The sequence below is a fragment of the Carettochelys insculpta genome, chromosome 3, assembly GCF_033958435.1.
Source record: "Carettochelys insculpta isolate YL-2023 chromosome 3, ASM3395843v1, whole genome shotgun sequence".
NCBI classification, from domain to species: Eukaryota; Metazoa; Chordata; order Testudines; family Carettochelyidae; genus Carettochelys; species Carettochelys insculpta.
Window position 1 is genome coordinate 172331650 of NC_134139.1, and position 13395 is coordinate 172345044.

At 44.2% G+C, this 13395-nt stretch overlaps 1 protein-coding gene across 3 annotated transcripts in view; it reads left to right on the forward strand.

Moving 5' to 3' along the window:
* The first annotated feature begins 5062 nt into the window (after positions 1-5062).
* Positions 5063-13395, forward strand: part of SNTG2 (syntrophin gamma 2) — a 329137-nt gene continuing 320804 nt past the window's right edge. For all 3 annotated transcript variants that reach the window (XM_074988929.1, XM_074988931.1, XM_074988930.1), the window contains exon 1: positions 5063-5648. The gene's annotated coding sequence lies outside the window, so the exon portion shown is untranslated. The remainder of the gene's footprint in view (positions 5649-13395) is intronic.

The window sequence follows — 13395 nt, forward strand, 5'->3', positions numbered from 1 at the left end:
TGATGTTAAAGTCTCTTTGTTTTAGGGACACAGATTTTCAGGTCTAATACTACGGCCTGCTCAGTTGAAATGGTCACTGACCCGATTATGTGTATTCGTATTCATAATGTCTTATTTATGTTCATTCATTCTTTGGTGACGAGATTGTCCCATCTGTCCAATATATATAGCAGAGGAGCATTGTTGGCACATGGTGGCATATATAACGTTGGTTGACGTACAGAAATATGAGATGCTGATTGTGCAACTGATGTGGTTAGGTCCCGTGATGGTATCTCCAGAGTCAATATGTCAACAGAGTTGGCATTGGGGTTTGTTGCAGGGAAAAGTTCCAGGATTAGTATTACTGTGGTATGGAATGTGGTCGCTAGTGAGAATTTTCCCAAAGTCAGGTGGGTGTCTGTAGCACAGCATAGGCCTCTGACCCAGAGTCTCTCAGAGTAGAGCATCTTGTTCCGGTATAGGTTGTAGGTTGTTGCTCATGCTCTGGAGGGTTTGAGTTGGGGTCTGTAGGTGGTAACAAGTGGTGTTCTTCTATTCAACTTCTTGGGCCTATGTAAAAGTAGCTGGTTTCTGGACATTCATCTGGCCCCGTCAATTTTTATTTTAATAACTTCTCCCGGCAGGTAATTACATTTTATGAATGCTTGGTAGAGGTCTTTGAAGTTTGTGGTCTCTGTCAGTAGGACTGGAGCAAGTGCAGTTGCATCAAAGGGCTTGACTATAGACAATGGATTGTGTGATGGATGGAAGCTGGAGGCATGTAGGTAAATGTAGCAGTCAGTGGGTTTCTGGTAGAGAGTGGTATTGATTTGGCTATCATTGATTTGTATTATGATGTCCAGGAAATGGATCTCTTGTATGGAATTCTCAAAGCTGAGATTGATGGTGGGGTGCAGATTATTAAAATCTCTGTGGAATTCTTCAAGTCTCTTTACAGTAAATCCTGGAGTTTACTGTAAACCCTCAAATTTTAATGCAGGTCAGGGGGGCAGACAGGAACCAGGCTGCAGCCTGGTTCGGCTCTCCTGGGCTTGCATGAGCCATGAAACTGAGAAGGGCTGGTCGGTATCCTGACTCCCAGAATTGTGGGGAGCTGGGAACCAGGGGGCAGCCCAGTTCCCATCTCCCTGCTGCTTGCGGGACCTGGGAAACTGACCAGTTCATGGGTGGTCAGTTTCCAGCAGCTTAGGGCAGCTGGGAACAAGGCTGCTGCTTGGTTTCCAGCTTCCCACCACTTGGGGGACCCAGGAAACTGACTGGCCTTGTGCTGGTCAATTTCCCTGGTCCCGCAGGCAGCAGGGAGATGGGAACCAAACTGCTGCTTGGTTCCCATCTCCCTGCTGCTTGCAGGACCCAGGCAACTGACCAGCCATGAGCTGGTTAGTGTCCCAGTTCCCACCAGTGCATGGAAGCTGGGAACTAGGCTGCTGCTTGGTTCCCTGCTCCCTGCCAATTGGGGGACCCAGGAGCTGACCAGCTCTGAGCTGATCAGTTTCCTGGGCCCCCAAGTGGCAGGAAGCTAGGAACCAGGCAGCAGCCTGGCTCCTGGCTCCCCTCCTTTGCAGAGCTGGGAGAACTGAGCAAGGCACCAGCCTTGGTCAATTTCCTGGCTGCAGCCAGTGTCAGGGAGCCATGAACCAGGGCAGCCTGACTCCTGGCTCCCTTCCACACCTTGGAGACAGGAAACTGACCAGCCCACCAGGGCTGGTCAGTTTCCTAGCTGCTTCTCCCTGCCTTCTCCAAGGTGCATGGCTGGGTGAAGGCAGGGAAAAGGGGTTCTTAGCCTCCCTAGCTGCCCACAGCTGCAGGCAGCTAGGCAGACTCACAGCAAAAGAGCAGCTTCACATTGTGCTTAACTTGCATTAAAGTGAATTATATGCAACTTGAAGCCATGTATTTTGAGGGTTTACTGTACCATGGGTCCACGTGATAAAGATTACATCAATATAGCATAAGTAAATGAGGAATAATAGGGGACGAGAGCTGAGGAAACGTTCTAAGTCAGCCATAAAAATGTTAGCATACTATTGGGCCAGACGGGTGCTGCATGTGGGCCCATGTGGTTAAACATCTGGTAAACTTCAGTTCAAATGGAAGATATCAAACTGTTAGAGGACCCTGGGTCTTGAAAAGGATGACAGGTGAAAGAGTGGCCCTCCCACCTCCCAACTGCCTTCCACAGCCTGCACTGCAGACCCTTGCCTGACCTGCAAACCAGCACCCTGCAGACCAGCTCCCTCGCAGAGCCTGCACTGCCTCCTACACCCCATCTCTTCCCTCAGCTCAGAGCCTTCATCCCAGACTCCATCCCTTAAAAAGCTCTCTCCCAAATCCTTAGGCAGTTTGCAGGAGGGGTTGGACTTAGTCCTGTTCTGGACATCAAGAAAAACATCTATGAACCTGTTGTCCCTACTTCTCTGTCTGCTCTACCATACCTAGTGTGGCTAGCAGGAAGCCAAGGGAGGGCCCCTCTTCTATTGTCAAAAGTCTGCTGCAGCCCCACGCTGATGAATTTAAAAGTCCCTCCTCTTCTGCTCCCAAATTCTTTCTTTCAGTCAATGTGGGTTGTAAGTGGAGATCTTTCCCCACAGCCATTCTCACTGCTTTGCTACCATGTGGCACCATGAAACAGTGAATTTGTGCTGCTTCTGCTGCTTTGCCTGGGCCAGATAATCAAGGGTTTTTCCTGGGCCTCTCTGGATAGAAATAGTCTTTGTTCTCTTCTGGTCAGCTCAGGGGGAGGATGTGTCAGCATCCCTATGCTGACCAGGTCTGAAACACCTATATTAAGTCACACTCTGGCTATCTGTCCCTGAATGGGACCACACTCTTTTTTCTGCAAGCCAAATGGTGGTCCCCACCACTTAAGGTGCAGTGAGGTCATTTTCAGAAGTAGATCACTGGAAGCTTCGAGATTTTTAGGGAAACAGCAAAGGCTCTTGCTCCTTCAATCAGCATATGAGACTGATTCCCTATCTCATCCATGTTTGCAATACACAAGAATGTAATTCAGTCCATAATTTTATATACATCTTTAAAACTTTCCTCAGAACACCCAGGTCTCCATCTGGAAGGACTTAGTGGAAGAGAGCAGACCTGGCAATATTGAAGATGTCAGGCAGCTGGCACTCATCCCAAATTTGGGAGAAGTTCTCCGCCTTCCATGCAGAAGCTATCAGAAGATAAGTCTTACTTCTTACTTACATTGAATTGCATTGCTCTGGGCCATCCATTGTCTACAACAGCTGTTTTAAATGTTGAGTTCTTCATCCTGCACTGCTGCCAGCTCAGTTGCCTTTTGTTTCCGCATCAGCACAGAGAGGCCAATACCTTGGCCAAGCTTATGCTGAAACCAGAGCTAAAAGAACTCCCTAATACTGGCTCCATAGCCATCAGGGAGAAATAGAGTGCAACTACTCATACTCCTCTGGAATGTCATCACTAGTTTTACAATGCATGAAACAACAGATTAAGACAGCAAACTTTTCAGCTGCTCACATGGCTCACACAGGGTCTTCAGAAACTGAACATCATTGGTGGAGAGCCAACTCAATGTATTTGGAAGCCATGACACAAAGCAGAATTGCCCATCTCTGAATGGGTCAAAATTAGTTCTCAGGAACATGCTGCTAATAACTGAACGTTGTCCATCAGGATGGCTAATAAGCAGCATTCACTACACATGTCAGTAGTCTCAGAAAATCATAGAGGGGTATTTCATTTATGTAATTTAATGCTTTATTACTCTTGCACTATTGCTTATGAGTCAGGTAATTAGGAGTGTATAACAGACTGCCAGTGTTTGGCTGAAACACTCTACGCTATTAGGAGCACTAGCTCTTGCCTGGAAATTGTTAAATGGGTATTACAGACTCACTGACAAAGGTGACTTATCTCACATGAATATAAGAGCAGGCTGGGAGGATTTGTATTGTGGGCTGAGTAGTCCTGAGGGAGAAACCTGTGAAGAAGCCAAACCCAGGGAGAAATGTTGAGTTTTAGTGTTCTGTTGTTTTGTTTGTTTCTCAGTAAACCAAAACCCAGGAAGGGATGAAATTTTGTGGTCTGTGTCAGTAGAGATAGCTGAGAGAAGTGCTTGCTCACAGACTGTGCGTCTGGAGTAACATTTACAGATTTATGCTAATAAGGGAGATGGTTACGTGTGGGAGGGCAGGCGACTGGGAAGATTATTTCTTAAGTAATGGGTTCCCCTAGGCTCAACATTCACTTTGATCTTTCTATGACATCTGTGCAGTGCCAGAGTTGGTTACAGTTCAGCTCTGATGGCAGAATATGGGGGAGGGAGAAGTTGTTATAGCTCTGATTTCAGGCACTAGTATTGTCCTTCAGTCCATTCAAGTAAAATAAACATACACATAAGGAAAAAGCTGGAATCCATGTTTGATTCTAAATTGTATTTAAAAACTCATTCTGGAAGTTGGGGAGGTGTTTTTGGTGGTTAGTAATGTATATTTGAAAGATAAAGGTGCTTGATTAGAACTTCCCAAGCCAAGGTCCACAGAGAGCAGGCTGGTAACATGGTGATGGCCCTGTTTTAAGCTAAAAATTGAGGGGAAAAAAACCCCATATGATTCAGAGGGGTAGCCGTGTTATAGTCTGTCTATAGCTTCACAAAAACAAGCAGTCCTGTAGCGCCTTAAACACTAACACATTTATTTGTTAGGTAATAGAGTTTTGTGGGTAAGACCTACTTCTTCAGAAGGTTTGGAGAGTTGAAGTGGAGAGCAGAAGCAGCATGTGAGACTAATTTCCCCCCCTCCCCAAAAAAGATATTACTTTATTGCATCAAAGACCTCTAATAATCATACTTGTTTTTTAATATAAGCACAGAGAAGTAACTGTGTTAGTTTGTATCTTCACAAAACAAAAAAGCAGTCCGTAGCACTTTAAAGACTAATAAAATAATTTATTAGGTGATGCACTTTCATGGGACAGACCCACCTCTTCACATCTGAAATTCTGATGAAAATAAACTAGTGTTTATTCATCAGAATTCCTGATCTGAAGAAGTGGGTCTGTCCCATGAAAGTGCATCACCTAGTAAATTATTTTGTTATTTAAAGTGCTTCAGGACTGCTTTTTGGTTTTTAAATATAAGTAGTTGTTAATGGTCAGAGAGGGGTGTCATGTCGGACCGTGCCCTTTGTAAGCTGTGTCCTTTCTTGTTTCTGACATGTTCAGACTTCTCTGAACAGACCTACTGAGCAAATGTCAAGTGTATGCCTATGTGCGTTGGAGAGCTGGAGTACCCATACCCTTACTCTTCCCTTTACTCTCAAATTCAGTATTTCACTTTCACTAGTACATTGAATCTGGGCCTAAAAAGGTGATATTTTGAGGAGTGTAAAATTATAAAAGTGTGGGACTGTAAGGACATCAATAAATGAAATAGTCCAATCCCCTGTGTTCAAGGGAGGACTAAATACTATCTAGACCATTCCTGACAGGTATTCCATGAAAATGTGCCTACTTTTCACTTTAAATTCCTTGCAGTCAGGAAGATGTATTTGATGGGTACCCTCTTGTGGCATAATGAACAATGTTGATATGGTGGTTTCCATGCTTTTCTTAGCAGATGCCAGGACAGTGGCCCTGTGTAACCAAAGGACCAACTAGAGGCTCAGGTAGGTGTTATAGCAGGGAAGTAGGGAGGGGGTCTGAGCCCCAACCCCTCTCAGTTCTGCATGTTTCTTGGCCTCTTCTCCCATGGGTAGGGTTACCCTCGGTCATTGATACTGGGAGAGAGAGTCTCCCTTCCTCCAGTTCTCTGGTCTCTCAGTCTCAGCAACACATCCCCAAAGTCCAGTTCAGCCTCCTTCTCCAGTTCACTCTTCACTTGTCTGCCTCAAGCAGGGTCGGGGTGGGGACAAAAGGGGCAGGACTATTAGGTTGCTGATGGTGCCTTAATGGCTGCAGGTGCTTCAATTAGGCTGTAGTAGCCTTCACTACTCTACAGGAAACACCTTAGTTGGCCTAAGGCTTACATACCTCCCCTTTAGCATTCTTCCACTGCTTCCTGGCCCTGCCACATCACACGCTAAAGTGTGTCTCCCTCACATGGGGAGAAAACAGTACAAATTTAGTTTCTGCTAACATTTTTCAGATAACTTGGCATTTTTGTTGGATTTTATTTAAAAAAGAAAAAAAACATTTTGTTCAGTTAAAAAAATTCTCTTGCAGGGTTTCACCTATCCCTCTCATTTTTCAACAGGGAAAAATGGAAAACGGAAATTGAAACTTGGCTTTCAGAAAGGGAAAGAGCGTACAAAAGAAAGTGAAATATTTGAGCTAACTGAAAATGATTCACAAAACTTACTTTGTAAAAACTGACTTTGTTGTGGGAATAACTTCATCCACTCAGAGTTCAATTGCTGGTGGTCACCTCCTTGTGTCTGGGTTTGTGGATTACTTCTCCTCAGTCTAACACTCCTCTTCTCAGAGAGTTCTCATTCTGTTTGCTCCCTCTCCATGACTCTTTATTCCTACAGACTCACTGTGTGCCCCCCTTTGGAATTCAGCCCTCTGGTCAGGTCAATATAGTTTTTCCCTTTTAAGGTATCAGTCTTCCTGGGTCAGAGGTTCATATGCCATTTCAGTTTTCTGTTCTAAGGGTAGATCCAATGCCACTTCCTCTGTGTCTGGTTGAGGAACATGGACCCAGCCACAGCTCCAGTTTCCTGACCAGGGACCCCAATAGTTTAGCAACCAAGATCTGTTTGCTCCCAGGCCTTGTTACTATTTCTTTTGTTTATCTTCTTGCTTCTATTCTTCATCATCTGTCCAGCTCATTCTGGATTCACACGCACAAACTCCCTTTCCCAGGGTGTGACTGTGGACCGGGGTGGGGAATCTCTGACCTGTCGGCCAGATGCAGTTCATCAAAGTTAGTTGCTGGCAGGCTGCAAAGCAATTTGTTCACCTGGGCATCTGCAGGAGTGGCCGCGCAGCATCCAGTGGCTGTGGTTCGCCATTCCTGGCCAGTGGGAGCTATGGGAAGCAGAGCTGTCTGGACCACCACTTCTCACAGCTCTCATTGGCTGGAAATGATGAACCAAGCCCACTGGGAGCTGCAAGCTTCTGAGCTTGTGGGTGTTCAGGTAAACAAAGTCTGGTGGCCCACCAGCGGCTAGCCCTAACAAATAACATCTGGACAGCTCACCAGAGGTTCTCCCCTCCTCTGCTGTAGACTATGCCTTTCCTGGAATTTTGTCAGCCTTTGTAGCCACAAGCACATTTTTCTCCCAGGGAGTGATTACAGATTACTGCAGCACTCTTCTGTTCTCAGCTTTCTGGCTTTATACAAGCACTCTCTGCCCCTGCGTAGTTGGCCTTCATCATGAATTAGTTTTTCATTTTCTGGATCTCCCCAGATCCAGTACATCAGGTTAACAGTTGTAACAATCTGCTCTAGCTCCTGTAGAGTAGCACCCCCTCCCACATGCATGCACTCCTTGTCTTTATTATTGATATGGCACTGAATTCAGGGATCAGGATCTCATGATCAAAGAACATGATAAAACAAGGTGTCATTTTTAGATTCTCTCTCACCATGGAACTCTCAAATAAGATTGTGGTAAAACATAGCAGGGGGATGGAGCGACAAAGATTTGAGGCATAAGATAATAGCAATGATGAGAATGTTTGTCTGAATAGAGTCCATAGCCAAAGCTGTGACAGGCAACTACTAGCCTTAGTGCTCCAAAGCCATCTGGATCTCCAATGTGGCTGCTTCCTCACTTCCACCTCTCTCATTCTTAACATTCCCCTCTATTACTGCACAGCCACAAATGCATCTGTTGGGAATGGGGCAGCAAGATCACTATCTCTACCAACTTGTGCATCCCTTCTAAATAGAGGGGTTAGGGTTAGGCCCACAGGGTTTGTCAGGGCTGTAATTAGACATCTCTACCTGGCCTTTGCAAGCTGATCAGGCTCATGGGGCTCAGGCTACAGGGCTACAAAACTGTACCATAGACCTTCCTGTGGGTGAGGATGGTTCCAGGGTCTGGGCTCTTTTCTGAGCCTACATGTCTACATAGTATTATTGGAGCCCTGTAGCTCAACCTCATCATCATCAATCATTTTGGGGTTGTTCACCGCAGTGTAGACCTATTGATAATATTTTAAATTGAAGAGTCTCTTGAAATAAATAATTTATATGGTTTCCCTTATGAGGTCTCATATGACAACATAAATTCAGAATGTTTTAATAAAAGTACCATGTTCTGTAGCTGTACTTGCTAAAATGCTGCTAAAGAGAACTGTAGGGACTAGTTAAGAGTGAAATTGAGACTGGAAAGCTTGTCATGTAAGAAGATATACTATGAGAATTATACCACCTATGTATATCTCCATAACCCTTAACTCTCAATATGTGGTGCTGTAATTGAAGTGTGTAGTTAATCTGATGCATCTAACTAGAAAAAATTGATTAATCAAGCATATGTTTTCCAGTGAACTCTGAACTGATCTTCTGTCATCATGTTTTAATGAGAAATTGTTTAGACTTTAATTGCTATGCTACACTTAGCGTTTTGCAAAAGAAATCTGTTTATCTGTGATAAAAATATGATGATTAGACAAATTTAGAAGTATCATTGGAAGATTGAGAGCAAAAACAAAAAAAGAGAGAGAAAAAAACCCTTAAAAAGTCAGTTGAAAATACCACTTTATTTGTTTGCCAGAGGAAAATAATTTTAGAGACAAAATGAAAACTGACATAGAGCAGTGACTAAAGAAATACTAAATTCCTGTTGATGAGTAAGAAAAACATAAATTGCTGGGGGATTTCCCAGAATAAATATTTGTGTATTGCCCTTAACAAAAGCCAGCTAATGATATTTTAGTCATTTTTTAATAATGAACAAGTCAAGGCATCACTTGGCAAGTCTCAGAGAAATACAAGTTCACACAGAAAACAGATGGAGTGATAGTTTCTTCATATTTAAAGATATTTTCTTGTGACTTATGTATGTAGGGACATTTTAGACATTTAAAATCAATATGCCTTGATTCAGGGTGATTTGTATCTTGGATTCCCCATCTAGTCTGTAGGCTTCTTCTCCAAGTGATGGGCTTACACCTTCATTTCTCTAGGGATGAATACCAGAAGACACCCTACTCTTATACTTATTTCCCAGGAAGCAGTACTCCTGTTGACCCACCCTGTTCTTCCAGTGGCCCTAACTGGATTTTACCCCAGCTGTATACTTCCCTGTGGTGGCTCTGACCACTATAAAAAAGAAGTGTCAGAAAACAATATATTCAGAATTAGATATTATTCATTCATACATAGAAACATATGCAGAAAAGAGGCTAAAGCTTCAGTGAGCAACCCCAAAATGATCCATGCTGATGAGGTTGAGCTATAGGGCTGTAATAATACTATGTGGACATGTAGGCATAGAGCAGAGCCCAGACCCTGGAACCATCCTCACCCACAGGAAGGTCTACCGTGCAATTTTATAACCATGTAGCCTGAGCCCCATGAGCCTGATCAGCTTGCAAAGGCCAGGTAGAGATGTCTAATTACAGCCCTGACAAACCCTGTGGGCCTAACATCCCTCCATTTAGAAGGGATGCAAGAGTAGAGATCCTGATCCTGATCTTGCTCCTGTGTAGACCTATTGATAATATTTTAAATTGGAGACTCTCTTGAAGTAAATAATTTATATTGTTTCCCTTATGAGGTCTCATATGACAACATAAATCCAGAATATTTTAATAAAAGTACCATGTTCTCTAGCTGTACATTGCAAAAATGCTGCAAAACAGAACAGTAGGGACCAGTTAAGAGTGAAATTTAGCCTGGAAAGCTTGTCATGTAAGAAGATATACTATGAGAATTATGACAACAAAAGGGTCATACACATATTATCTTCCCTAAATTTTGGCATTAGGTAGGTCCCACTTGTCTCAGCACCCAGAGTTCCCCTCTGCCATCTCTTCCTTAATTTCACCCTCAGTTTATGTCTCTCCATTTGACTTCATAGTCATGTCTTCTATCAATTTTCAAAGTGCTTTGTGTGTCATAGGATTCCTGAACCTGATTAGTCTGGTTTATGCATCTCACCATGGTGTTGAATGTTAACTTTCAGTAATGGATTCACTGATGTTGTCCATTGTCCAATAATTGATGATGGTTGATTGTCAAAGAGTTTCTGAAAATCCAAGTATACTGTATAGACTGGATCATCCTTGTCTTCATGTTTGTTGACCACCATCCCCAGTTTTAATCAGTTGGTGAGGCATGGTTTCCCTTTATGAAGGAAATCCTGTTTATGTATGTGCTTGATAATTCTGTTCTTTAGCATATTTTCAACCTATTTGTCTGCTACTGAAGTTATACTTACATTAATTTCCAGGGTCACCTCTGGAGCTTTTCACATACATGTTTTAACTGGAATTTTAATTTTTAAATATATTGCATCAGCATGGAAATGAAAGACTAACCTTTCAGTAAAATTATAGGACAAACATCACATCATTGTTTTATGTATGTATAGGTGCCTATTGTCGCTTTTCCTATTCTTGGTCACAATGGACTGGATTATGAACAGAACAACAGGTAGTCATCAATAAGGCATTCAGTGGACGCTTTTCAAACATCTAGAGGACATGGATTTTGCTGATGATGTCATCCTCCTTTCACACCAACATGAAAGCATGAAAGAAAAGGTCACAACGCTAGCCAAAACTGCCTCAGTAATAATGATCAACCAGTCCAACAACATCACCATCACACTGGGAGGGAATGACCTGCCCACAAGCCCAGGGAGGAGGGGTGGTTGTGATGTGTGTCCTATTGGCTGCCAGCCCGGGCCAGAGGGGGCTTTGTGCATGGGCTTCTTAAAGCATCACCATGATCTTAAAGCATTAAAGCATTAAAAGTCACAGCAGGCATGCGCATGGACCAGGACAGGCCCTGATCACCTGCCAGCCCATGGAGGAGCAGGGGTTGTGACACGGGTCTGAAAGGGAGAGGAGAATTTGGCTCATTGTGGCTGTGTCTACACTAACCAAAAACTTCAAAATCACCATGCAAATGGCCATTTCGAAGTTTACTAATGAAGCGCTGAAATACATATTCAGTGCTTCATTAGCATGCGGGCAGACGCAGCACTTTGAAATTGACGTGGCTCATCCAGACGGGGCTCCTTTTCGAAAGGACCCCGCCTACTTCGAAGTTCCCTTATTCCCATCTGCTCATAGGAATAAGGGGACTTCGAAGTAGGTGGGGTCCTTGCAAAAAGGAGCCCCGTCTGGACGAGCCCTGCGGTGGTGAGCCGCGTCAATTTCTAAGTGCCGCGGCCACCCGCATGCTAACGAAGTGCTGAATATGTATTTCAGCGCTTCAATAGTAAACTTTGAAATAGCCATTTGCATGGCCATATTGAAGTTTTTGGCTAGTGTAGACATAGCCTGTGACTTTATTTTCATGAAACTGATGACTACCCTATGGACAAATAGCTTTGAATTGTCAGTGCAGAACCAGTACACTGCAGAGAAATTGGCCTGTTGCATGTTGAAAATTAGGGGGAGTGAAGTGAATTGGAATTAGAGATAAGCAAAGTGAACTGCAATAGAAGTTTGCCTATCATGTAGGTCTGCACTTTGAATTGTAAGTGCCGAGGAAGAGGAAGGAACAAATAACAGTGGGAATTAAAATGTTAAGATGAGTGCTTGGAATTACAAAGATCACTCATGTTCAGAGGGAAAAAAAAGAGGGCAAATATGAAGCTGATACCTTTGATAGGTCCCCTGCCACCTGGAAATTGGTTGCCACTGTCCTCTGATTCGTCAGCCTGGGCGCTCTCTCACGCTGTGGTGCTGCGGCAAGCTGCAGACCTAGTTGAGGTCCTACACTTCCAACAGCATTCACACAGGCAGGGACACACCCCCTGCAGTCACATGCAGGCTTTCTGATTAGTCACTGCATGAATCAACAAAAGAAAGAGATTATCTTGGCTGTAGCCAAACAACCCAGGTATGCACCATATTATGGGAAGTGAATTAGGATTAGAGGTGAGCAAAATGAGCTGCAGGGAAAGAATGCCTATCACATTGAAATATAAACTGCATAAGACAGTATGTAGGTCTGCACTTTTATTTTCTGAATTCTGGGTGCTGAGGAAGAGATGGAAACAAATAATTAGACACCATCATTTGGTATGTATGGTTGAGATTATGTGTTCACATGTGCATTACTTTGTATACTGAATTTTATCTACCATTTTGTTGCCCAGTCACCCAGTTTTGTGAGCTGCCTTTATAAATCTTTATAATCAGGTTTGGACTTGTATTATTACTCAAGAGCACAACCCCAAAGTTATACAGGTTGAGCCTCTGTAGTCTAGAACTAGAGAATTTGACAGACCACAGGAAGTCAGTATCGTTTACCCACATTATCAACACTTTCACTGCTTATTGGGCTCTTACAAGACTTTAAAGGTAATTTAGAGATAAAGAACAGCACAGAACACTCAGAAGCAGGATTGATGTTTGTAAACAAACTTTATGGGATCATGGGAAACTTGGTCACATCCATAAGCGGCCATCTGTTTATGGGTCATCCCCCCATCCCCCCTGCAGTCCTCTCCTGCTGTCCCCTGCCCCTGGCAGCCCTCATGCTGGAGATCCTTCCACCAGGCCCCATCTGGGACAGACCCCCAGCCCTACCACCCTCAGCCACCAGGTCAGCGTCTGTGTCCGAGAGGCCCTGCAACCAATTCTTCAACCAGGGGCCCTTGAGCGCTGCCCCAGCCACCCCTAGTGGGTCTACCACGCATGACACTCCCCACCCCACAAACTCCCCATTGCCCCCTCCTGCATACAACTTCCCCCTGCACACTGCCCCCAACCTCTTGCAGACGGTCCTCCCCAGAGGCACACAGCACACATGGATATGGGTGAAATAAACTGTTATTATTCAACACAACAAACGATATTGCTCAAACTATGTCAAATGTTACCATATACCTATATGCAGGTGGGAAGGGACATGGGTGGCCTGCATGGGGACTGCCATTAGATTTTAGTTAGATGGCGGGACAGCAGAGGGAGCTACGGTGGTCGGGGGGGGGGACAGCAGGAGGGGGCACCTGGGCCAGGAACTCCCTGAAGGTGCTCACCACATCCGTCAGGGTGCCCATCAGTTCTACCCAGGCCGCCCAGCACCAGGTGGCCTCACCCTCCTTGAGGTTCAACTACCGAAAACTATATGGATGGTTGTCCTATAAAAGGATGTGGTTAGTTGCCATTTCCAAGGAATTGTTTAAGAGAGGAATGAAGAAGGACTAGTTGAAGTGCTGATGCCATATAAATTGGACCAAAGATAGAAGATGATAATTTGGGCCTTGACAGGTTTCTGTG